General features: G+C 42.4%; 1 protein-coding gene across 12 annotated transcripts in view; it reads right to left on the bottom strand.

Moving 5' to 3' along the window:
• Positions 1–27,661, bottom strand: part of WDPCP (WD repeat containing planar cell polarity effector) — a 3,071,480-nt gene that overhangs the window by 319,859 nt on the left and 2,723,960 nt on the right. The gene's annotated exons all lie outside the window — the stretch shown is intronic.

The raw sequence follows: 27,661 nt of genomic DNA, 5'->3' as shown, positions 1-27,661 counted from the left end.
TTACTGGCCCCTTACAGGGTCCTGAGAGGGTATGTGCCTCTAATCATCCTTAGTGCATAGGGCCCACAAAGGGAGGCATGGAAGAAAAATGCTTGCCTGTTCCTGAAGTGTTGTGCAGAGTTTTCGCTGCAGGAAGCAGTAGAGGTGAAGGAAGGCGGGAGATCTCTGGTGGCAGGGTTGGAACAGTGACTCCTAGGAGCAGCAAAGGCTCTGAATTAACGTGGCGGCAGCGAAGGCGACCAAGACGGTTTGTTTGCTGTGCCGAGATGAGCCACAGTCCCTGAAGTCCTGCGAGCATCAAGCGGAGCCGAAGAAAGCGACTTACCCAATGAGTTCACTGTTTGCGAGTGACCCTGAAACGTTCCGCTGTTGTGCGTGTGTTCCCAGCCAGCATGTTCATTTGCATATGAGCGAAAGCGGTATTATTGAATACCCTACTGTCAGAAAGCAACAAAAGTGGCATTCAAGGAAACAAAGTAACGGTTTTACCACTTACCGTATTGCGGGGAAGAGTGCAGAAAGTACCACATCTTCTGGCTTGGAGGATAAACCCCTGATGGCGCCTATCTTCTGCGCTCTGAGCTCCAGGGAGGAGCCGCCATGTTTGGGGATCCGCACATGCACGGACATCCGTGCTCATCTCTCCATGCATGCGCAGTCCTCCTGGCCCTGCGCAGCGTCCGCTTGTTTCAAGCCTCGTCCTGGAGCTATATTTGGTCACCTTTGGTAACCCAGAATCACGTCTCAACGCAGTTTGTTCCCGAGCTGCATCCTGGCCCAATACCTGTTGGTTCCTGTACCCATTGAGCTGTGAGCTTCTTCCTGTTCTCCAGTTCCCCTCTGAGGCTCTGGCTTCCTTCTTATTCACCTTGCTTCATGTTCCTGTTAACTGTCTTAAATCCTGCCTTGATCTTGGGGTCCAGCCTCCTTATTCACTCATGGCCCTGGGTCCCACTGTGATTCCTTCCTTAGTTCCATTCTCTTGATTCTGGTCCTTTTCTTGCATTGCCTCCGCCTTGTGCCTCTGCCCAGTATCTGGTATACTGGGAACCTGAATTGCAACAGCGTATTGGATCACTCTGCACAATCATCATTTAGCAATTGGACATCCACCTAGGTCTTCCCTGTCAGTGCTTGCACTGTTCCGACGCCACACAAATCAGGGAAGTGCTTTCCCGTTGCGTTGGAGCCAAGCCAGGGCCTACCTGTTCCTACCGGGGAGACTTTCTTTGAGTTGGCAACTTGTGCTACAAGTACATCTCATCAGCGCTCGATGGCAGACTGGCTACCACTCCACAGCAAACTCCAGGAAGACCAGGTACACTGCGCTCACAAGACACTTTGTTTAACAGTAACTGTAAAAGCAAATTTGTACGTTTATGACAAGCACAACAAACCGGTGGGGAGTCCTGCTTAAAACCGAATGGTGTAACCAATACCCAAGCCAAGCGAGAATGAAGCCTGAGCAATAACCATTCAGCAAGTATTGCCAAAAGCCAAAGGGGATTAGTAAAAAGTGCACAGATTGTAAGATCAGCTACCTGTGTCTTGAGAGATCTAAATCTTTGGCCACTCTAAGCTCACAATACCAAAGACAAGGCAGAAGTAGAATACAACTTTGTCCTACCAATATTTTATTCTGGGAGGTGTGAGAGTTGGTGACTTTCTTAATACGCTTCAATGAAACAACAGAACTTTGTGAATTTGAGTGCAAGAACTTAAGCACTGTATTGGAACTTTGTGATAAACCGTATTTCCCTGTTTTCCTTTAAACTGTGGAGAAAACCCTTATTTGGATCTGGGCCAGGGTAGTTCACTCAGGTCATGACAAGAGACGTTGATCATATTGTGAATCAAGTATATCTTGTTGTTGAATTGAATTGGCATATCTTTCCTTTTTGCTTTGCTTGTTGTACAAGTGTGAGGGTAAGATATCCCTTTGTTAGAGTGTTTCCTTTTGTTTATTTTAGGCAGGGAAATCCTTGTCAGGGTAGGGATAGTGAGGTGTGTATCCAAAATGTTTATTTTATAAAAATGAATAAAATTGAAAACTCTTTACAAAGTTGTCCGCCTCAGATTTCTGACCCCTCACAATATAGTATTGAACTCAATGTGATTATTGGAGATTTTTTTCATTGAACTTTTTCTTAGATGCTAAATATTGAACAATAAAACCCCTAACAGCTGGTTTAAATGTGTCCCAATTGTTATGAATGGAGGTATTTTGTGTAAGGTCATTATTTAAAAATTCTATTATACAATCATTAATGTTTTAATGAAAGTGGGAACAGATATGAGTTAGATCGCTAGAGGGTAGATTATGTTGTAAATACTATAAAACGGAAGTATAAACAGGGGCATGGTCTGAGATGACATGGTGACCTATTTCAGAGTATTTTATGGCCGACACTAAGGGTGAGTTAATAATATATAATCCAATCTAGAGAAGGATTTTTGTTGCTGATCAAAAAAGATCTACTCTTAAGTCTGGGTGGCAAAAATGCCAGCAATCAAAAATATTTAGATCCTCTTTCAAGTTTAAACATTTTTTGTGAGACTTCGATTTAATTAACTCAATATCAGATTTATGATCCATAGTAAAGTCACAAATTTGGTTGCAATTGCCACATATAATTATACGATCAAAATCTTGTCTGCTTTCTATTTGTTTTAAAACACACAAAAAGCCAGGGTCAGCTGCAGTAGTACCATGAATGTTAATAGTAACAGGTACATTATTAACAATAGATTCTCCAATAAACCAACAGCCAAAGAGTCTTTTTCTTGATGAATTAGTTGAAAGGAGGTCCACATACTGATCAGAATAAGTACTCCACTTTTTTCACAAGGACTGGGGATAAGAAGTATGACCTATCTATAGTCTTGAGTTTATTTTCAATATCTGATCCCAAATGTGTTTATTGCACTGATGCAATATCAACTTTACAGTTTGACAACTATGATCAAACCTTTTGCCGCTTGACTGGATAATTCAGGCCTTTGACATTCCAAGTAGTGATTTTAATACTGATTGGTTATAACGTGGGTATAAAATATACATGCAAATGATAGAGGCTGTAAAGATATTAACATAAGGATTATAATGATAACACTGAGTAAAATACAAAGAAACTATTGTAAATGTCAGCCATAAAAGGTCAACAGGTTGGGAAATTTCAGAAGCACAAAGAAATATAACATGAGGAGGGAACATTAAAGTGAAATGCTTAAAGATAAAATTCATAAAGTTTAAAAAGGATTGGAGTAAGTTAGGCATAAGAAAAGATAATGAAAGTTGAAGAGAATGATAAGTACATTTCTTGGGACAGCAAGAAGCCAGAGAATAAATGACCATAACGACTCTGAAAGGTTCCAAGTATGAGATAAAAGCTTACATATACGAAGAAAAGGGCCAAAAGAACGTACGGGAGGATAGATTATTAATTAGAAGAAAGAACTGGATTTTCCTAATGTCTCGTGTTACAAACTGCATCTTGATAAATCCAGAATTTCTACCATTAACTAATACATGCTCAGTATCAGACATAACTTTATTTGGTATGAAATGGTGCCGTTCATCAAACATTTGGGGATTCATGTCTCAAAAGATGGTAATGCAACTATTTCCTTAAATGTTACATTAATGATCGATAAAGCTAAAGACTTAATTACTAAATGGTCTCTTATTTTTCACCTAGTGTGGCCACCTAGTTTCAATCAAAATAACTATTAGCCATATTGTCTTATATTATCACTCAATTAAAACGTTTCTTTTCCTACTTCCTTTTTTAAAAAACATGGTCTTTTGTAATAATACAACTCCTAAAATGGCCTTAATTAAACTTAATCCACAAACAATGGTGGAGTGAAATTTCCAGTCTTTCCAACTTATCATTGGGCCTTCATATTACGGCAAATCATAATTTTTCTCAATAATGAGAATCAGTTGATGAATGCCCCAACAATGGTCAAGATTGAAACTCATGTAATAGCTCCACTTAATCTCTCCCATTTTCTTCATCCATTTTCTTCAAACTACTTATTAAACCTTTTCAAAATCACTTAGAGTAAACTGCTAGATGTGTCATATGATATAGCAGATATTAATAACACACTCATTTGGGTCAATAAACATATCCCAATCAAATCAAAAGTCAGTCCTTTAATTCTTCAAAGATGGTATTCTGCTGGCATATCTCAAATTAATCACATATATAAACATCTTGTTGTCTTTGGTGGGGGTGATGGCCACTTGATTAGTGAGCTCGGAGTCCGGTGAAATCTTGTATTTGAATAATCCTTCCAGAAACCCGGCATTTTATTTCCCGTGATAGCGGCAGAAAGACGAAGCAGGAGAACAGGTGGTGCTTGACTCCTGGCATGATCCGTTGGCTGGTCTGGTTACTGGCATCAGTGCCTCTGAGAGCGGGCGAAGCCGGAACAAGTGCCCCCAGGTGAAGCTCTGCAGCTTTCTGGGACTGCCCCAACGGGACATCAGTGCGCCCGGCGGCCTGTGGTGGGGGCGTAAGGGCAGGCATGGAACCCCTGGTAGCGTGTGTGCTGTTACAGTACCCCAGTACTTTAGCATCACTGCAGCTGCATGGGCTGCTTGGAGGCCAGATCGAAGGTACTCCTGAGCAGGGAGAGGCGCTGCAGCCTGCCTGAGGATACGGTCAAAGGATTAGCGAGGGCACACTGTGCCTTCCCCTGGAAGTGAGTGATCTGTCTGGCGGCCTGTGGCAGTTGCAAGTATAGAATCCCTAGCAGTGGGGTTAGCTTAATGTGGTACCCCCTTAAACATACACCATTGCGCTTGCAGCGGGAGCAGATCCAAGGTCAACCTGGAGGCGGTAGCTGATGTGGACCGGCTCGCAGTTCTGAGCCTCCCTTGGAGATATCACTGAGGGGAAGCAAAGCTGACATCCTTGACTGGTCCACAGAGTCAGTGGACCTGCAGCTGCCTTTGGTATCTCCTGGGGCAGTTGGTGCGGCATTGGAGTGGCCCTGAAAGTGGACTGTGCCTGATCCTGGTATTGAGAAGATACAATATTACCAGGATGAAATGTGTTCTTATGGAAAAAGTTTGAAGAGGCAACAAGGGAGGCAGGTGTGCTGAACAAAACATTTCAACAACAAAAACCTTTTTAGATTGCCAAATGGTCAGCATAAAGCCAGCTGTGTTAAAGGAAGGTTGGAACAGCATGGATTCAATTGATTGATTTTCTCCTAAATTGCTGTGGAGGAGCAGCTCAATGCCTCTGCAAGAAGTCCGCCCCCATCCTTCCCAGATGCTGGAAACCAGAGATCGCGACATGCACACACCAGTGATTGTGCCTATTCCACAGAGTATTTGAGAAGAGGTATCCTTTGAGAAAACCCTATATGATGTATCCCCATAGAGATGACAATCTCTTGGAAGAGATCCCGAAGGGATATGAAGATGAAAGAAAAAGAAGTTGGTTACGTCACAAGAAGCAAGCATGACGCACTGAGAATAGTGGCTAAAGAAGAGGACTTATAGACTTTATGGAATCTGATGACGAAATAAAGAATCGAGTGAACGTTCATATGCGGAATGAAGATTGCACGTTTGAAGAGCACTGCAGAAAATGCAAGCCGTTCAATAACTGTACAGATGCAGCATTGCAAGTAATCTAAGTAATCTTAAAGGCTAGCTATACGCGTAGTGAATAGATTGCAGGCAGTGCTGCCATTATATAGAATTCTGGACATCAGTGTCACATGTTTAGTAAGCTCAGACCCGTAAAGAAGGAAGGATTGGAAAGCTGTGTCACAGCAACATGAAGCTAAAAACATGGACGTGCCTGGAAGAGCTATCTAGCGTGGTGTCAAAGGATGAAGTAGCCAAGAACTGGTTATATATCTGAAAATAACAGTAACTGTGAGATGCTGAATCGTCTCGTGTTAAGGTACAAAGAAAGAACATTATGAGTGCCAAGTTTGTTAATTAAAAACAATTAAATGCTGCAAAACAGGCCAAAATACGGTCTCCTATCACGTGAGCGAACGATGGAAATAAAAGATAGGAATGCTGCTCTGACCTCAGATAGCGTGTGCTTATACTCCCTTTTATTCCCAGGAGCAAGGATACCTTGCAAGGCCAAGTTCAAAGACAATCTGAATGGCAGAAGGCATGAGCGATGAGAGATGTTGGGCTAATTGGGTGGGGGGACATGGTCAAGTCCACCCACTTGCACCTGGGGTACCAGCTTACGTGTTGCTAGTGAGCTGAATGTTCCAGAAGGGGACAAGCATGCCAACCAATTGTAGAGGACCATATAACGAACGCCCGTATATTGTGAGTGCCAATAATATGCTGTGTACCTAATAACGGATGAGGATTACTTGCACTAGAGGTGGACATAAGTTGTCCACCTGACTGTACAGACCCAATCGCAACCCGTCCCTATATAGAAAGTATACTTAGATGTTCCCTTTGAGCGTATAACAAACCCCCCCGTAGGTTTTTTTGTTTGCTACGTATTATGATGTCACGTATGACAAGTTTTTGTTATAAAAGTATGATTTTTTATGAAATGTTTAGGAGAGAACTTAAGCGAACGGCCGTTGATGACCGTTGTAACTCCCTGTTTCAGACAATTGATAATAAAACAGTCGGAGGAGACTTTTTGCCAACTTCCTGAGCCGGTCTTATTTGGTTTAAGAATTATTCTGCATCCCATCCATGCATGACGTGGTACTGATTTAAGGACCCCCGGGGTTCATTGCTTTTAAATATATATGTACAAATGTTCTAAAAGCTGTATCACTAGTAGGCAGCTACCTTGTTTCACCAAAGCTGCCAGACCTCCTCTCGCTTTCTTTTATTATTTCTCTAAAACTAGTTACTCAGCTTACTTTTTCTTCTTTTTTAGGAAACCCAGGACTTGGAAACAACGTGAGCTTTTCTGGTCAAGTTTATTCTGGTAATTAAATGGATTAGGGTTAACTGGACCAACAATGATGGGGTTGGAAACTGTATAAGACTTAGGTAAATATGTTGGCTGGAATGATACTTTCTCTTAGGACCCTGCTCCTTGGTCCATGCTCCTCCTAGGTGAGTCAAACAGTCACTCACAGTCTTAGGGTTTCAATAGGGCCCCAGGCACTTTCTTCTTGGCTTTGTGTATTTGTTGAATGGTGCAGGCCTCCTCATGGCCTTCTGTTTGTTCTACTGGACTCAGCTACCAGGTATCGCTACTCAACATCTTAGATTGTCTGATCGGGGTCAGGCATCAGGCACCATACTAACCATTGGACACAAGGGTACTTCTCTAACATTCTCCATGGAATTACTCACTCAGCTTCAGGCTGAACTAGGGACCACCTCCCCCTGGTCCTGATTCTCCTACTTAGCACACTCGATACTGATTTGGCCCCTTTCCCCCAACTCAGAGCACTCCTGCGGTCCGGATCTGAAAGAGCTCCAACTCCTTTTCTTCCAGTAAATGCTCTGTCCTCCTCTTGTTCTAAAGCTCCCTATTTAGGTACCCTTTCTTGCACTCTCTCTACTCATTTTTGTTCCTACTTCTCCTCTTGGTGCTGGTGTTTCTACTCTCCTCCCTCAATCTCTACATGCTATTTTATCAAGCTCCTTGCATTCCTATAACACAATTGGCTATACTTCAGCCCTCTATATTTTCTTCCGCTCCTGGAATTCCTCCGCCAATATCTTCCTTCTTAAATACCTCTCCTAAACGTCCTCTCCTCCTTCTTCCTGCAAATGTTTCAACTCCTCCCCTGCCCTCTCTCTCCTTTTTTTAGATTCTTCATCTTCTCTTCTCTCTTCACCTACTCCTCCCCTTCCTTTCTTCTTGGATGTCTCTCCTCCCCCTCTCTTTAGATTTTTCACTTCTTCCCCCTTCCCTCTCCATCTTTAATCTCTGCCTCCCCTTACAGTTTCCACCTTTGCCTCTTCACTCACACTCCCTCACTGCAACCGCTCCTCATCTGATCTTGCTCCTAACAGCCTCTTACTCCCACCACCCGGGTAGTCCTCCTGTTGTAGCCTACCAGGGCCCGGAATGTGGCTTTTGATAAGGAGACGTGCTGCGGCTGTGTTATTCAGGAGCAAGCCTTTGGATTGGTGGGTAGTGATGCAAACAACAATTTCCCCAAAAGCTGCTGTTTGTTCTGCTGGTAATGCTGCAGCTCAGCAAGGCAAGGTGATATACAGACCAATAACTGTCTTGCAGTCCGGTGGAAATTCCATCAGAACCACCCAAATTCCAACCATACTGACAGCCTGGTCTGTTGGTGATTAACTGTCCTGCATGTGGGATCCTCTTCAACCTGCGAAGAGCAAGGTCCCCTATATCGATGTGGGATAGTCCCACAGCTGGTCCAGCCTGCTATTTTCACAAGCCTTCTCTTTGCAGTCAGCCAGTATGCATTAATGGTAAGCTGTGGTTCACTGTGCCCAGCGATGATGAGATAGGGTGGTGCTTCAAAAGTGCCACTTGTTTCTCAAATAAGTTTGCATGTTGTAGGTTATGGATCAAGGATGGGGTTCTAGGGGCGTTATATGTGTATGAGACAAAATCACTAAGTCCCAAGCAATGAACAATGAATAAGGCCCCTCACAAATGCTGAAAAACGGAAAACCACAATCAAACAATGATATGGAGCTACTGAACGGAATAGCATCTGGTGGCCTTCAGCAACATTTCCATGAGATATTCATTAGACACCGCCAGACCACCTAAAATACAGTCCGGCTCTGAAGACTATTGTTGATGCACGCCCTCTAAGGCTTCACAGCTTGACCCTCTGCTACTCTATGTTCATTCCTGAAAACGTTTCAAATCAGAATATGTTAGAACAACGTTACATTTTTCACTAATAGTTGTAAAATGGATTGCCTGTGTTCTCTTTGTACATTTTGCTATGTGCGCTTGCCTTACAATTGGCTGTGACTTACTTCAAAATCGTCTGCGTTTGATGAATGTTACAACACACCATTCATTCTGCACTGAACACATGTCCCCCTCGCTTGGAGAGCTTTTGCCCGTCCATACCAAAAGTAAACACTACCAAGTTCATCATGAAGCAGCTGGTTCAGTTGGCACACCACGACTACCTTCGACCTCTAAACAAGGTATCTTTGCAAAGTATACCCTTTCTTTCTTAATTTCTGTGTTTTGAAACTAGTTGAACTGTTAAAATAAACATATAAAACCTTCCCAATGAGCTGTCTTGCTTCCCCGCCTTGTTTGCACTGTAAACTACTGTACAGGGGACATTGCAATTTAAACTCCATACAGCATCTCCACCACTTATGCTGGAGGATTTGAGGAAAAAATATCCCAGGTGTGGGTAGCACACATACTGCAGAGCTTTTCTGAATTTCTAATAGTACAACCCACATCTGAAAAGGTCAGAGAAAATCCAAAACACTGGCATTCCTGCTAGCTAAGGGCATTTCATTCCTGAGGCGCCAACCCGGTGTCGTTGCTCTAGTTGGGGAGAGCATGGACAAGGTGCTGGGTTTAGATCAGGCTTACTCCCCACACCAGTGTTATTGTTCGTTACTGCCCCCAATGACGTTTCCCTAACACGGGATGTCCTATGTTATAACATTCCTATTAACGTTTAACAAACGTTTGTTATTCCTTAACCAAACTACTGAAACACAGAGATGGTTTTAAACATAGACACTCCACAACGTTATCTTTTAATCAGACTGGTATTCTTTGGTTCATTTGACACGCACACTTGGAGCCTTGGTCCTTGATAATGGTTTCCGTTTTTGGGGATATTTGGTCATTCCCTACTGTTCCACTTGGGTCCCCCAGATCCAGCTGCAAAGGAGAAATGTGTATGCTTTCGTGATCAGTCATTTTCACTGTTGATGACAGAACTTTGTGGTGACGTCATGTCATCAAACCTGCAGAACCTGCTGCAGTTGCGAGTTATAGAAGAGTCACCCTTCTCCGCTGTCAGAATCCCCATACAGCCTTTCTTTGCTGCTACAGTCCAGGAGGCAATCTAGTGCTGCAAGAACAATTTGTGCTGAGGGGGGCGCGTGCAGATGGTTACAGTGTCGCTCACCTCCACCAGGGTGTCTCTCAGAAGCCATATCACACTCTCCTTCTGGTTGGAAGCCCTTTATATTTTGTGCAGTGTATCTGGGTCTGACTGCCTGAATTCCCTGAGTGTATGTTATGGGACTATAGATCAAACCTTGAGACCCAGAAAGGCTTCGGCCAGGGAGATATCAGTGGTGATGTGTGGGTTTGTGCGATACGCTATCAGAAATTATGTCAACGCAGGCTCCAAGGGTTGGGCCTTGTCATAGACAATTTCAGAACGCTTTTTTATAACCACAGAAAATGATCAAATTATTTCCCCTGAAATGGGGGAAAGTTGACCGATCTAATGGAATCCAGGATGCCGCAGGCCACAAACATCTCTCAGTATCGGGATAAGTGTCTCTGCTGCCATGCAAGACATGAAAAAGCCTCCCGATATTGCAAGTACTAATCCAACACCACGAGGAGATGTTGGACGGTTCTGAAGTCTATGCTTAGTGCCTTCAATGGATTGTCCGCCCGTGGAGGTGAGCAGATGGGGAGGAGAGTGAGACGCAGCTTTGCACCATATGCAGTGGCCTAAGGTCAGCCTCCTTTTGCCCTTGGCATCCACTTGGGCGAGTACCACCCTAGACTGACTGGGCTTGCATTGACCACCAGCTCCATGGGTTTTGAGGTGGCAAAAATGCCAACATTTCAGCAATGAGACCCAAATTTGTGTTGTCAAATGCTGCTTGTTCACCTTGTCCCCAGGCCCAGTCGCGGACTTTCTTTGTGAGTCCTCTCAAAGGTTAGTGATGATGACAAGATTGTGAAAGAAGTGAACGCAGAAGTGTACCATCCCATGGAAAATGTGCACACCCAATGGGGATGTTGGTGGAGAAGTCGCCTAAAGGTCCCACCCTTTCCGGGGATCCAGAGACAGTCTCCGTTCTTGAAATACAAACCTGAGGAAATCTACCTTGTGTTGCAGGAAATGCCATTTTCATCGGTTGAGCGTCAAGCCAAGTTGTTTTAGACATTGAAACACCGACACCAGCCTCTGACGGTGCCCATTCTGGATGTGGCACCATGAGCACATTGTTGCTCACATTGAGGACCCCTTACAGTCCTGCTAGCACCCCTCTTATGGTGTGCTGGAACACCTCTTCAGCAGAGGAAACTCAGAAATTGAGCCTTTTGTATTTAAAAAGCACAACGTGGCAGCAAAATATGCTGGTGGCCCTCGACTCACCATGAAGGGGGACTTCATGGCAAGCAGCGTTCATGTCGCATGTTGAAAAGATGGTTGTGCCCTGTATGTCAGCCATATAATATGATCCATGGTGAGTTAGGGTGTGTCTCCTGCCATATGGCCCTGTTCATAAGCCACATACTCATACAGATCCCTACTACTTTCAGTTGCGTGGGCTTGTGGACCACTACAATCAAGGATACCCAGGTTGTCAGCCCTTCAATGATATGGCCCTTTCCTGCTTTTGGAGCTGTTCCTCAACATTCTTTCAAAGGTGAAACAGAATTAGACAGCGTTGCAAAGCTGCCGGCTGAACAAAGGGATCAATATGCAGCCTCACCTCCAGTCCTTCAGGCATCCGATGCAATTGAAGAGATCTTGGAATTCCTCCAGCAGCTTTTCTATGTCCTCTTGGTATGCCTGACATTCAAAATGGACCAAGGCCAGATCGTCTGCTGTGTCGGAGCATTGTAGAGTGTCTTTTGGAGCCGGTGTCATGTAGAACATGGTCTGTGTCGAGGAGTGGTAATGCATCACTCGCATGTGGAATCTTCCATCCAGGTGGAGAGGTAACAATGCTGCACAGGTAAAATACTGATTTTCGGTTTGCTAAAATGGGCGGTGGTTGTAGTAACGAATAGAACATCGGCATTGCATTCACGGAGGCCTTCATGTCTATTGACAATGATATCTGCATTAAAAGGATATCGACAGAACACTGAGGTTTGTCTGCAATATCCATTTTCATTCTGACACTCCGCCGATCAAAAGAATACATCCTCCATGTCATCCTCTCCCTCATGTCGGGGTTCTGGTGTCCCCTGATTGTTTGTGAGGGGAGACACCCTCCCCCCACCCCAATTATGAACAAACTGTACTATACTAGCACCAATACTCGGGCTTCTCAGAATACTCTTATGCCTGCAGAAAATTTGATATTTCCAGTTTAAGTAATCACCAGCCTAAAATGTAGAGGCTGTGTAACTTTTCCAAACTCCATATCAGAACCAGAGTCAGCTTCTAAATTCTCAACGTCAAAAACAAGTACAAAGCTTAGTCAGCCCCTGCCTACCTCTTAAGTAAAATCCTTCTGTGTGTATCCAGTAGAAAACTGTACTGGACCAAGCATATGCCTTTACCATAGTTGGCTCCAGATATGTAGACCGCTGACTGCCTTTTTTGCTGTTTCTCTATACTCTGGAATGTTGTGACTTGCTTTGGATAGCATCCTTAAAGAAAAGTGCCTCAAAAGGATTTGTTTTGTTTCTTTTACCGTCCATCTATCTGCTCCTGGCCCAGAGTACTGCCATCATGAATGCAGGAAGCCATTAATTTTCATTAGCAGACTGATTGGGGAGCCAGCCAATCACGTGTCTAGCAACGCGGGCTGAAATCAGCAATCTCAGCCTGCGTCCCAAAGCCACCTGACGGCCGGTTGCCGCCGCCATCTTCCCCCACCCTCCATTCCCATTTTGTTTTCCTTCCCTCCCCTCTACTTACCTCATTTTGGCTGGGGCGAGTGCCGCCGCTACAGCTGCGCCTTCCTTTCGGCTCCCAAAGGCCGCCATGTAAAGGGAAGAAGGGCTCCGTACGGACCCCCGCTTCCCTTTCCATGGCGGCCATCTTGGAATAATGTTTTCCTCCCGCGATCGGGATGCCCACCAGGCCTCACATTTGTGGAAGGAAAATACTTTTAATTAGCCACATCCCAGCCCTTGGGACAGGTGCTAATGGCCTTAACCCCCGCTCCAAGTGCTGGAACGGGGGTAATGGCCCGCTGCCCTCATTATGGGCCCTTGCTTCCATCAGGCCAATAATTTGGGCTGATGTGCCATTACCATTGTCCTTACCCATCAGCTCTTGGAACAGGGGGTGGGTGGGGGGGTAACGCCATACTGTTCCAGATTGCTCCAGTGATGTATATGCCTTTCTCCCGTCTGGCAAATGCTAAGAAAATCTTTTTAAAATTAAGTTTTTTAGGCTGGGCTGCAGCAAGGGAAGACAGTGAATTAAGGACAAAAACTTTTAAGCAATCCAGTGATCAATTTCTAACAGAAATAGGACTGGGCCGATTGATCCAAATGGCAATAAAAGAACTTATGTCAAGAAATTAAAAAAGAAGGCAGCTTGATGGGATTTGATAGCAAATATTTTGAAACTAAAAAAGAAAAAGTTGGTCCAAGACTATGGAATATTTTTACCTAGGTTTGAATATACCATACTTTACATGAATTTGTTGGCTAATAGATCATATCGTGGATATTTTATCAGATTTTGTTTTAACTTGTTGTAAATAGAAGCATTGGTCCTGGATAACATTTAGATCGTAATGAAAGAACACGTAGCTTTTGTAAAGAGAAGGTCGTGAAAGCCCTACCTAGTCCCTTTGCCTTTTTTGCTGGCATCACTTGGAGGAGGCCTTTATTAGTTGATCTTAGGTTGCAGCTTGGCTCGTGCCACTTGAATTGTTTTTTGAGGTATACCAGGGCTTTACCGAATAAGCATCGATGGACCAGAGTAAGTGATTTAAAAATGATGCGCTCCTCTATGGCTAGCCAGTGTAGATCTCTTCTGTCATTTGTGATATGCTCTCTTTTTGTTTTGCCGGTGATGGTTCTTATGGCGTTATTCTGGATCACTTGGCATTGTTTTAAGCATTTGCTGCTAGTGCCCAATAGTAGGGAGTTATCATAGTCTAATCGGGAGAGAATTGTAGCTCTGGCTATGGTTGTACTATTTTGCTGATTTAAAAGAAGTCTGATTTTTTTCAGTAGTTGCTGGTGGTATTGACAATGTCTTTTGAGGTAGGCTGTGTGGGCTTCTGCTCCCAATGATGCCTGTAAGTAGATGCCTAGCGTCTTGTCTTTTTCTGATATTATAATTGGTGTCTTTTTGATGCTGAACGAGGTGTATGATGGATTCAATTTTTTCTGAGCACAGGGTGATCCGAAGATAATTAGCTCAGTTTTGGTACCATTAAGGCAGATCCAGTTTGCCTTCATCCAGCATTCAATGGTGTTATAATATATTGTTGGGAGTTTTTCACTATCCTGCTCATAGCCCCCACTTAGTTCAAAGACCAATTGGGTATCATCAGCAAAGTTAGTGAAAAATATGCCGAGTTGGTTCAACAATGTGCATAGGCAGCGCATGTATAGGTTGAACAGTAGTGGGGAGAAACGAGCACCCCGTGGGACTCCACGGTCCACTGGTTTGATTTGCGAGGAGTATTCGCCCCAGATGATCTTAGATTGCCTGTCCTGCAAGAAGGATGACACCCAGTCTATGGCCTCTTGTGAGCAGTTACTGGATAGATCCAGGGCCTCTCGGAGCCTTTGATGATCAAGCAGATCGAAGGCTGCCGAGAGGTCTAAAAAGATTAGCAAGCCTGTCTTGCCTTTATCAAGGATACCCAGCATTTCTGTCTGCAGGTCTAGTAGCGCGGATTCTGTACTGTGGGCTGTCCTGAAACCCGATTCTTGTGGATAGAGGAGGTTGTTATTGTCCACAAATTCCTAGAGTTGTTCAGTGGCACGCTTATCTAATATTCTTAGTAAGAAATTAAAGTTAGTAATTGGCCTCAGGTTTGCAGGGTCTTGTTGGTCATGTTCTGGTTTCTTTGGCAAAGGTGTTACAGTTACTGTTTTGATTATGGCGGGGACAGTGTGGCCCCTGAATGAAGCATTTACCATTCTAATGAGGAATGGAGCAAAGATTTCGGCATTATCTAGTATTAATTTCGGTGACAGCACATTTTCTGTGCAGGATGTACATCTAATACTTAGAGAGTTTTCTTCATATCTTCCAGTGTTATTGGTGTAAATTGAAATTTAGGACTTTGTGATTCATACTTGATCTCCCGCGTTTGGTCCGGGACAGGGAGGTTGATAGTCTTACAGTTTATGATTGTTTCTCTCGCCTTAATGATTTTGTTGTGAAAGGCTATTTGGACTTTTTCACAATCTTTTTCTGTCGGTTGAAATGGCGGGGAGAGAGCTTTAGGTTTTTCTATGGCTTTAAGAATCTGGAACAGTTTTCCAGTAGAGTTAGATGCAGTGGCAATTTGTTCGTTGTAGTGTTTTTTTTTAGTTCAGTAAGTTTGGGCCTGTACCCATTCTTCCAGTTCATTTTATTAGTTTCCGTGGGGTCTTTTGACCATTTCCTTTCTAGTTTCCGTTTCTCCTTTTTTAGTTCGTTGGCTTCGGTATTGAACCATTTTTGGTGATTTATTTTAGGCCGGACTTGTTTATTTTTCATAGGAGCATGAAAATTTAGAAGTTCACTTATGTGTTTGTTGTATGTTGATACAATTTCCCCACATGAGTCATCATCTTTGGTTTTGAGCATAATTGTGTTAATACCTTCCAATAGAATGGTAGGTGTAATCTTTTTAAAAGTTTCTGTCTAGAACCATTTTCGGAGAATTGTTTGGTTTCTCAGTTTTTTGTTTTAGTCTTAGCTTGGATTCAATTTTATAAAGATCTGACCAGATACATGGGTGCGTTTCCAGAACTGTTATGTCAGATTTATTTTTGATTATCCAATCTATCTGATTGCCAGTGACAGCAGTTGGGTCATTATTTATTACGGTAAAAGAGCAATTTTGTAGGTCTTCCTCTAGGTTTATGGCTTCAGGGTCTTTGGCATTGCCCGTCCATCTGTTAATGTCTCTGAGGAGTATTGTTCCTGTATCTGGTGGTTTACGATTATTCAAGACGTAGGTCAATTCATCATTGAAGTCAGAGGTCAATGACAGAGGCCTATAACTGACAATCAAATTGATGCAGTCATTGTGGGTATTGGTCATTTTAAGGTGAAGAACCTTGCATCCAGTGCACTGTATAGGTGAGGGGAATAGCTTAAGATCTTGTTTGGCAATTATTGCTACTCCTCCACCTTTCCCAGTCTCTCTATTTTTAAAGAAGATGGTATAGTTGGTTGGCACTGCAATGTCGATAGTGGGGCCCATTGGTTCCTGTAGCCAAGTCTCAGTGAGACATAGGATATCAATATTACCATCTATGATGTAATCGTGGATTTCTTGAGCATGTTTATTTAGGGATCTCGTATTGAGTACTGCAATTTTGATTTGGAATGGTTTTGTTTATTTTGTTGTGCACGCCTCATTTGAGGTTTTTGTGCTTGGATCTGGGGATTGTGATATACAATCATTTCCTAGGGGTAAGGTTCTAGGAGAATCCAGTCTGGAATTTATTTAAGTTTGGACTAACCCTTGGTTCTGTAGAGTTGTTGCTTGGGACAGTAATTGACAAAATTCCGGGTACCCCATACCTACAAGTTGTTTTCAGGCTTGTTGGAGAAATTTTGGCAGAGTTTTCTGCCGTGCACCGTAGGACGCCGTGGACTGGCTTCGTCGCTGAAGCGCCTGACGTTTCCTTTAGCGCAACGTTAGGGGCTCTGGGACTTGTAGTTCCCAGGTAGCAACAACGTTCAAACCTGAGCGAGCTGCCGTTGTACTTGTGTAGTACAAGGTAAGTATAGCAGAGTAGATGTACGGAATACCCTGATGCAAGTCAAGTAGTATGTGCTTTGTGGGATATTTTTACCCATGCCAATGTGCCCCACTGCACCCCTTTTCCAATGGGGAAAGAAGCAGCCAAAAATGGATGCGCTAACCCCTGTGCGCGCAAAAATCTGCGAAACTGTGCATGGTTCACCACCACAAAAGGCTGCACACCCCTGCCACACATAGTCAAAGTTGGGGTAAAATCAGAACTCACTGCAGGAGAATGCCAGTGGGTGCTGGTACATGTAACATGAAGCAAGGCCACAGAAGTGGGGTAAAAACTGAAAATGCCTTTTAAAATGCGGCTTCCCCAACCAATTACAACCTTCAAAGTACTGTTTTGGTGATAATTCAGTCATTTTCCAAGTGAACTATTGAAATTAAAAGTGTGCTGAAATCACAGATCATCCAGTGTGGCCAGAAAAGCCGGGCCTCACTGACTGAGAGCAGCTAAGAAGTGCATTTCATGAAAAAGGCAACCCAGCAACATTTCTTTCAGTTCCACAGGAAAAGTGTGATTAAAAGTGGCAACATATAACAATTTCAGCTGTGTGGAGAAAACTCCAAGCAAAGGCTGAATACTTATTTCCTGACTGCAGACAATTTCCAGCACTCAAGGACAGAAATGGTGCTGAATAGATGTGTATGCTGCAGGGGAAAAGCTGATGTAAACGACTCAGTTTAATTGTGATTTTTCCCTGAAGTAATGCAAAATTTGCCTGTTTAAAAGCATGTTTTTGTGAAGGGCTTAATTCCTTTAATTGTCATAATCATTGTATATATTTTAAATGAAAGATTTTAGGTGAATCTTAAAGTAAACCAGTTTGGAGTTAACTGGTTAATTGTGATTGGACAGTGCCCAGCCTGGGAAAGATGACACTTCATGTTGACACACTGCTGCTAGCAGGAAGGCTTAATTGATGCTGGAGATTCTCGCATACACATACCTCATTAGACATTTGTCTTTGGCTGAGCATAGGACAATGGGAGGCTGAGCATTGATCCCTTCTGGGGAGGGGCAGGAAACTTCCCTCGTAACCCCACTCTGATCAAAGGGATGTGAAAGCTGTTGTCTATTGAAAGGAGAGAAAAAAAACAAGGAAATCTGTTCTTTAAAAATGCCTATTTGTGATTAAGTTTTGAAAACCTTTAACTTTGCCCCATGAAGGAGGAAAAATCAAAAAATTGGTAGTTATAAATCTAATTTTATGCTCTTTCTGTGGAGACGTTAGTGAACACTGTAATACATAAGGGACCAAAGTTACACCAAAACCCTAATTGTGGCAAAACTGTTGATGTTGCAAATATGATATTGTATATCCATGTTCTAGGGGTAATTGCCCAGATATGTATTGAATTAGAAATTGTTAGGCCAAACCGTTATGATTAAAATGGACAAAATTCCACAGAACAACAAAGACAGCTCTCACAGAGATGGGAATTGGACATAAGGATAACTCACAAAATATATAATGTATGTGTCCAATTTTATTAGGGGGCATAATTGTAGACATTTGCATTTGTGCAAAAGTTAAATTGTGGTCCAAATCAATGTAGGAGTTCCCAAATCACATCATAAAGAGGACAGTTCTTTTCTAACTGACAACCAGGACAAGGCAAGTGCCTTTGACGACTTACAGCCGTGTGGGTGTGGTTTGTAATTCTGCCCCTACCATAAACTTTGTGATGTTATTATGATAAATATTAGAACTTCACCACACACAAACACACATCCTGATTTCCACACAGCTCTTTGTTCCTGACTTCTTCATCTGTTCCAGAACTTTTCATCTTGTCCTGATCCAGGCTACTTTGCAAAACCAAGGCCCAGCAAATGCTGAACTCTTCTTCAGCTAGACCCAAATCCGGAACCATCCCAAAAGAACTTCAGGAATTAATTCTGATCCAGTCTGGCTTGATACCATTCATGCTTGCCTACTGAACTCGCCATCCCGCTAATCTACCGTGTCCAGTGACAAGAAGGGCCAATCCAAATCCAGTCTGAGGTGTAGTCCAAATTGACCAGAACCGCCCAGCTGACCATCCTGCCAGAGGTGCCCTGATGCCGGTAGACCCAATCCGGGATGACCAGAACCCTGATGGTCCAATCTTAATTTCCAGTGGACTGTAAGTATAAACAGGAATCATAGTAACCCATAGTATATATTTGCCTTGTCCTACCCCAATCTCAACCATCCCATCTTTAACTTCAGAACCTCCAATATTGTCAGAACCATTCTTGCGCTGGTTGTTCTCATTTGTTTCATTAAACCATATCCTATTAGTGATTTGGATTAAATAAAATAATTCCCATACAAAACGGAAACCAGAGTATCATACATGAAGAGTTACAAGCGGCCGTGCGTAACTGTGGAGATTCATGGGTGACATTCTCTTTTTCTTAGTCATTAATATAGTTTAAATAAACCCAATCTGTCATTTTTAAAACCAAATTTATACTTTTCTCTGTTCTAATTTTTTCAAAAAACCTACATAACTTCTTCAATTTTATAGATAGAAATGTAATTTCAACTCTCACTTAAACCTAAGACCCTTAGCTACATCCACAACTAAAGACCGCATTGCGGAACAGTATATTTGACAAGTTTTTATTAAACATTGCATAGTGAAATTTTGCAGCAAATTCGCATTTTGCAGAAGTTGTACACGTGTCTTTTCCCATCCAAAGTGTTTCTTAACTTCCATTCCGATCTAAAGTGTGTACTGTTGTTTATCTTGTAGCTCATATTTGTTAGGACCTGTTTAGTATTGCTCCCATAGGAATTTTTATCAATTTAAGGCTTTTTGCACACTTTTCATTTTTCACAAAGCCATTTCCAACTGTCAGTTTTTAAGGTGTCAAAGTTCCAAAAACGTTTTCTCTCTTGTTTGGGGGGGGGGGAGAATTTTATTCAAACACTGTATTCTGTTCTTCATTCCTGAATACCTGCTGCTTACTTACATCTGTGTAGAATTGCTCATGTGTGAATTAAGAACTTTGCAGGGGGAAATATTAACCTAAGCGCTATCTGTTCACAAACCAAAACTGTCTTTTCCCTGTGTTTTATTTTCTGTGCTGCTCAAAAGTGAATTCAATTGCCTTACTTATTTTCTGATTTGTATTGTCACCACATTGGTGATTGCTGCCCCATATATATATATATATATATATATATATATATATACACACATATATATATATACTTATATGTGATTTGAATTTTAAATAACAAATACATATTTACCTTAATCAACCAGCCTGATTCCTGGTCCACTGTGACCTGGGGGCTACTTTGAGATGGGGGTGGTATGAGTGGTATATCACTCAAAATATTGAACCTATGGACATAATAAATAAGTTTTCACTTGTGCATTACATGCTAGGCGAGACCCGGGTGTGTGCCTGATTGAAATTCTTAACAGTGCAACGAAGTCAAGTGAAATGTAATAGGCAATCCGTACAGATTTCGAATGCCCTCACAGTTCAAACAAATTCTCAGATCAATTGGCAAATCAAATCCAGTCACACTTTACAAATGCAATCCTAGGTATGTTATACTAGAATTAGCAAGATTTTTACAGAGATTACTAAAAGCTGAATTTCGTAAGGTTTCAACAGTATTCAGTAGCTGAGGTAATAACAACACAAACTATAATATGGCGCACTGACTGACAGCAAAGTCCTGGCGCTAACTAATCAGGACCTAACCTTGTGTTGCTGTGAGCTCCGGCTGAATATAAGCGTGGTCTGCCGGGACTGGCCTAGACCGGCTTCGTCACTGAAGCACCTGGCGTTTCCTTTAGTGCGACGTTAGGGGCTCTGGGACTTATAGTTCCCAGGTAGCAGCTACGTTCAAACCTGAGCGAGCTGCCATTATACTTGTGTAGTACAAGGTAATTGTAGCAGAGTAGATGTATGGAATACCCTGATGCAAGTCAAGTAGTACGTGCAACAAAGTCAAGTGAAATGTAATAGGCAATTTGCAATTAACTCCGTACAGATTTCGAAGGTCCTCACAGTTCAAACAAATTCTCTCACAGATCAATTGGCAAATCAAATACAGTCACACTTTACAAATCCTAGGTATGTTATACTAAAATTAGCAAGATTATTACAGAGATTATACTAAGATCTGAATTTCAGAATTTTGTATGGTTTCAACATTGTTCAGTATGGATTCTACACTCTGACTTTGTTGATTTATATGTTTTTGAAAAGCTGATCTGAAAATAGCACATATACAAAACAAACACATATCTGTTAAACAGTTTTGTATCATGTGGTAGACCCACATTACTCCATTCTTGTCCAGCCTGCCCAACCTATGCAATTGCTTTTCTACCCACTTGCCTGTTGGCAGGATACTGCACTGTTTTGAGCAGGTACTATTTTAAGTTGACCTGTTTTGAGATTGTTCTTTTGAGATGATCTCTTTTTGATATACTAGCCACTTGGCTTCTGATATTGAACAATACACACACCCACTGGGCTTTGTTAGTATTCTGGATCAAACAGGAGCATCTGTACAATGATGACAGAGACATGTTCTCCAGTGGAAAATATTTCTTGTATTTTCAGAAAAGATGGTTATGTATGTAAGTAATTTGAATTACATATAATGTGTAGCGCACTGATTTGTTATGTTGTAGGGTTAGTAGTTGCATTGGTATACTTGCTTCACACAATGAAAGTGCACAGAGAACATTTGTTGTTTGTAGTTCTATTGATACAATCAATGAAAGGGCTTAGGACTTTTTTTTGCTGTTTGTAGGTCTGCCTATATGCGCACGTGGCATCCCTACCCAGGATCCAATGACCAGACGACACAGAGCTGGCACGTTTGATGTGATTTATTAAGCGGTTTACACAGTATGGGACATAATATTAAAGAGGAATTAAATAAACTTCAACTAAAATGTCAGGATGGTGCTCTGTGTTACAATTAACAAAATTCTTTTATTATTTTTTTTTAGCATTTTTAAAGCGCTCACACAGCCCGCGGGCATCGAGGCACTGTTACAGGAATTGTTTGTTTTAGTTGCGTAGTTGTTTGTCTTAGTTGCGTATTTATAACATGCTTAAATACCCAGAGGTTTCTAAGCGCGGACCCAGGGATCGAACCTGTGTTGCTTTGTGTCGTCTTGCTTCCAAGACGAGAACGTTGCCACTGAGCTATCCTCCTATTCTCACGATGGATCTGATTTTTAGAACTACTAAAAGTTTGTGAATAACTAAAAAGTTCAGGATTCCCCTATGCAGTTTGACGGTTTCTCCCAGGGTTCCCTTCCTTGAGGGGATATTGCAGCACAGTCTTTAGGTAATGTCTCTGAGAACTTGGCACCAGGTTCTTGTTCCCTTCTGGGGCGCTGTGGATACAACAATCCTGCATTGGTTTCAGCAGGTGGATGTTCTGTCCTCCTTTGTCCTTTTCATCTGTCACTTGTGCATTCTAGCATTGGGTATAGTTTCCCTTTGGAATGATAGACAGAGACCCTGTATCAGCGTTCAGTCCGGTGTCCACAGTGTCACTCTCAGGTAGGGTAACAAGGGCCTTGGGCAGAGGACAGAGCAGCTCCCACAGTATTGGATGGGTACCAGAAGCAGCTGACATGGTGAGATTGTGCTCACCTGTATTTGTATTTATTAAATGTATACAATCCAATTGATACAATTGAATACAAATTTACATCTTACAAATTTACATCAGAAAAGAAACAGAATTTTAAGAGGCTAAAGACGAAAGAAGATAAAGTTTGAGATTAGTATGAAAAATACAAAGAGATTAAGAGGAGAGAAGTGAAAGAGGGAGAGCGTGCCAATGTTTGGGAGCCAAAAGAGAAAAAGAAAGGAAAGGAGACAAAGCACAAGGGGGCTTAGGAGCAGTAAAGAGAAATACATTCTGAGGGCCGTTAAGGGACACAGAACGAGAGTAGAGAGCAAAGATTGGGAGGGGCCAAGATGCATTTGAAAACATTTCAAAGAAAGTGATACAAAAGGCGAGATTCAAAAGGAAGTAATGTGATTTAAAGTAAAGATGAGGTGGTTGAGGCCAGAGGTAAGGAAAAAAGAAGGTGAACAGCTGAGTTATAAATAGAACAAAGAGGGAAGATATGACATACAGGGAGACGAACAATAATGATGAACAGTAGTCAATGCAGGAAAAGACCAGGGAAAAAAAAGATGTTTGGTAGCATGAAAAGAAAGATAGGCATGAGCAACAACGAAAGTTAAACAGACCAAAGCAGTATGAGTGGGCAAAAGAATAAATATGGAGAGAGAAGGATCGAAAATGATGCACAAATTATCCGCTGAAAGTGAGAAAGAAAGAATTGATGGAGGAAATAAAAGAGGAGAAGGATGGATTGGGAGAAATAGTAGAAGAAGGAAAAAACAGAACCCCAGTTTCTGGGGGATTGAGGTGTCGAAAGTGGATGAGGTGTAGAAAGTGGGAAGACATCCAGTTCTGGACAGCTAAAAGACAGTTTGAAACAATAGAGTGTAAGACAGAATAAAGGGAAGAAAAAGAGTGAAAGATCTGAGTATCATCAGCGTAGAGATGAAAGGAAAGATGTAAAGACGAAATAAGAATAGAAAGAGGAGAAGTATAGAGAGAAAAAAGGAGAGGGTCAAATACAGAGCATTGGGGAATACCATAAAGAAGAGGGAGCTAAGAAGAAGAGTGTCCAGCCCAGGTGACAGAATAAGCGAAAGAGCGGGACCAATTAAGAGCAGACGCCAAAATGCCTGAAGTGGAAAGCGAAGAGATTAGAAGGGTGAGGTCCACAGTATGTATCAAAAGCTGCATATAGATAAAGAAGAATAAAGCTTAAAGTGACGAGCTGTGAGTAAGGAATCACAGACATGACTCTGGACCCCATATGTGATAACCTAGCTCCTAGACCCAGCAAACTATTTTCACATCCATCTCTCTTTTGTCATTTGTTCTTTTAGACCTTCTGAGTCTCTGATGATGACCTCCCCATTCTTTTTTCACCTAGCAATCAAATTCTTGTACATACTTCCTGTTTCTTTCCTATAATGCCTTCTCTTTCCTCTGCCACCTCTCATCAACGTATCACTTTACTTTGGCACGGCTGACACAAATCAACAGTTCTCACCCCCTTGATTCTCCACCCATAATCTCATCCTTCCCCCTTCTAAAGTGTTCCTTATGGGCAGTTTTTCCATCCTGCTCTCCTGTCACCCTTTTTTGCCACCTTCATGTCATGCACTTGTTCCTTTCACACTTCTCCACTTTACTCCTTCATTCCACCACTCCTCTTCATAACTTTCCTCAGTAATATTCTCCCCTTCAGTACATTCCTTCTCAACACTCATCTTCAAGTCTCCAGCTGTTACCCTCAATCTTCTGTAACAATTTCACTCCATCCTCACTACTTCCCTTTTCACTCCTTTATTACCTCCCAGCTCCCAATCTACAGTCTCTTCTCCTTCAACCCTTTCGGTATTGCGCTGCTCTCCTATTTTATCACAGTTATTCCCTTCTATAGTTATCCTGCCTTTCATTTATTTACTCCTGTGGTTGTTTCACACCTCTAATAAGCAATCTTTTCTCTCCATCCCTTTGGGTAACTTTCTGCCTCTCTGCACTCTTGCAGTCTCTCCCCTTTACTTGTTTCCTGTCTTGCTTTCCTTCTTCACCCATGTGGGCAACTACCCCTCCCAAGGAATAATCTCCTCAACACCTTTATTGCCAGTATGGGTAGCTCTGGGTATGTCACCTTCTACCTCTAGTACTCCCCCCTCACTCTGGCTGTCCCAGGTCTCTTTGGCCATCTCTCTCCATCCACTTGCCTCTTGCGTTTGCCAGAACTGGCTTCCTCCACTGTTCTGGGACTCACCCCCAGCCTTGAGATTCCAGACTCTACCAGCCTCCTGCATCTCTCCACCAGTCTCCAGTGTTCTGATTCAGGCACTGCACTTTCTCCTTCCACAAGCTGACTCCAAATGAGCCACATCGACTATCACACAATGGTATCCGGTCATTGCATCGAATCCATAGCATCGACAGACCGTGCCATTGTACCATTGAAAAAAATGCATTAAAAAAACCCATCAAATGCATTTTTTTTAAAATGGTAAAGGGTTTAGTTTAGTAAAAATGTGGTTAATTAAGTCTGTTGTACACAATAGAATACTTCAAAGCACCGGGGAGGTTTTGTAATGGAAGCAAAATGTTCATGTCTCTCTTTATTGTCAGTAAATGTAAAGGTTGCTACACTGTAAGCAAAATAGTAAACTATGTTTTACAAATAATGATCACACGAATCAAGATATGATAGTGCTTTTAATACTTAATACTTCAAACACAAGACTGATACCCAAAGGAAATCACAAGACAGCATAACCCCTAAACCGAGGGAGGTCCACAGGCTCTTGCTAACGACCACCCCCACTTCCAAAATGTCTTGTTTGCCCTACAACGTCATACAACTAAGCAAATCCAGCAATCATAGCTATCATAATTGTAATTTCTGGGGAATCTCAATGATGTACGTTAAAAAGCATTTGTTATTTGGAAAATTCCAAATTCAGAGGAAAACAAACCATGCAACAATCTTTGCAAGTCCAAAATACATCACAGCCCCCCAGATGATTTCTGGATGCCACCCCCCACTCCCCAATTCCTCTAATTGAGATAATTGAGATAATTGAAAACAATACTTATTGCAAACGCCATCACAAATTAAAAACTTTACAGCTCATACAACTTCCTAGAGCCATCTCCCACCATATTATTTAAAATGTGAATGTTCTTACCAAACAATTAATGACTTCTTCGTTCCATTATACTACACAGCCCTTAAACCCCACACCTTAATTGAATTTGCTCATGCCTAAAGAAAATGCCACTCATATCATATTCTTGTAGATACTTTAAGAAAGTCTGTAACTGGGAAGGAAAAGATAAGGAAAGATAACAACTAATTTAGTCTTGTCACTCAATGTGTGATGATTGCTCCACAAAAATAAACCAAGGCAGAACAGTCTACATAGAGCAAATCTCAGCATTCTCCCACCGACCAACATTGGTGTAGGAAAGGCGAGCAGAGAGTGTACTTGCATTACTTACAGTAACTCCCACATAATAGCAGACTCAGCCCAGGAGGGTGGATTGTAGAGCTAGCTTTGGAGGCCGGTGCGCCTGTATCAGTGGACTCTCCTGCGTGGGCTCCGAAATGTATATGGCTTATGGCCAAGGAAAGGGCTTGCTTAAGAACCAAGAAATGGTCCATTCCTGATGATGGAGGCAAACACAGGTACTTGAAATCTGTTAATAAGGAAGGAAAGCTGATTGTGGCCAAGTCAAAAATCCTAATCTTCCAATATTTCATTCAAGTAACGGACGTGGGAAGTCAGACATAGGAGGTGGACAAAAAGACATGTTTCAAGAGTGTTTATTAAAGAAAAGCAAACTTGAGCTAGCCCTATGTCTACAATGAGGTGCCCAAATTAACAAACAAGTGCTCGTCAGGATGTCCTACATAATTTTTGTCAAACCTATTCGATCCTATGCTAACCCTACCACTAAAAACTAAACAATGCCATTACCCTAAGTAAGTTACATCCACTATACTTCTCTGTCTCACAGTGGCTTGTTCTGACCCTTACCCAGTTCTCTTTGTTTCTCTTCCTTAATTCAGGTCAGCCTGTTAACTAAAACATTCTTCAAAGTTCAGTTCAGTTCTTGGACTTCTGTTCTTGTTCCTGAATAAACAATGGCTTGGGGTCCCCAGGAAAATTGTCCAATTAGTTTTCAAACCTCTCGTGCAGTTATATGTATTCAGCATGTTTCTTGGCTTTCTATTCAAAGTAAGTCTCTACTTCTGATGAATACAATGCTTTAATCAGTTTGTCACTTTTAATTCTGTTTAACCTATCCAGCCCTTCAGGCCTTTGGCTTGCCCCTTCTAGGGTGGTTCAGTCAATTTTTAACTGGCTTGTTGGCTTGTTTTAATAGGCTCGTTGGCTTCTCTGTATTCAGGCTTATGTTATGACCTCTACTATCTGCGAGATCCTTACTCTTGCTCCTACTTTTCCTCTTGGTTTTGCCCTTCTTGCGATATTGGTACTCCTAAACACCTGCAAATGTTTTTTCTGTTTCTGCCCCGCCTAGCCGGTTAGCCCCTTGCTCTTTTCGTCATCGTCCTTCGCTCCTCTGTGGGTTATTCTCATTTTGGGCATTATGATTCTCTATGTTCTCCCCTTCCTAGGACGCTCACACTTGTAACCCCTTGCAGGTTTTGAGTAGCATTGGCCTCTGCCAGCCCCCCTTCTCCGGTATTAGCCCCTTGCGGTATTAGCCCCTTGCAGGCTTTGTCATTGCCCATCACTCCCCCTGTGCGGTATGCTCATTATGGGCATTTTTATTCTCTATGTTCTCCCCTTCTCAGGGCATTCGTACTTGTAACCACTCACAGGTTTTTAGCCGCTTTGGCCTCTCCTAGGCGCTTCACAGTATTAGCCTCTTGTGGGCTCATTAGGCATGCCTATGCCCTCAACCCGCATCCACCCTCTGCGCTGCAACGCAGATGGCTGTGATGCAGCCACGTATTGTCTCTCTCTGCTGCTTGGCTCTGAACATTTTTAGTCCCTGCTTGCTGCAAGACAGAGAGCTGTATTGATATGATATGGCATTTATAAATGCCTGTACACAAGTGTTTCTAGGTGTGACAAGACAAGGAGGGGGAAATAAGAGAGGACAAAACAACTATCTTACTATGCCTTGCTTCATTCAGATCGTGCAAGCGCAGGGAGGGGGGAGGAAAAAGGGGACTAGTGGGAGTGGAAAATTGCAAAAGGAGGAGGGGAAGGGGAAGTGCAGG

The sequence above is a fragment of the Ambystoma mexicanum genome, chromosome 4q (assembly GCF_040938575.1).
Source record: "Ambystoma mexicanum isolate Mex_15411 chromosome 4q, UKY_AmexF1_1, whole genome shotgun sequence".
NCBI lineage: Eukaryota > Metazoa > Chordata > Amphibia > Caudata > Ambystomatidae > Ambystoma > Ambystoma mexicanum.
Note: the sequence above shows the minus strand (reverse complement) of the source record. Positions and strands in the feature narration are given on the sequence as shown.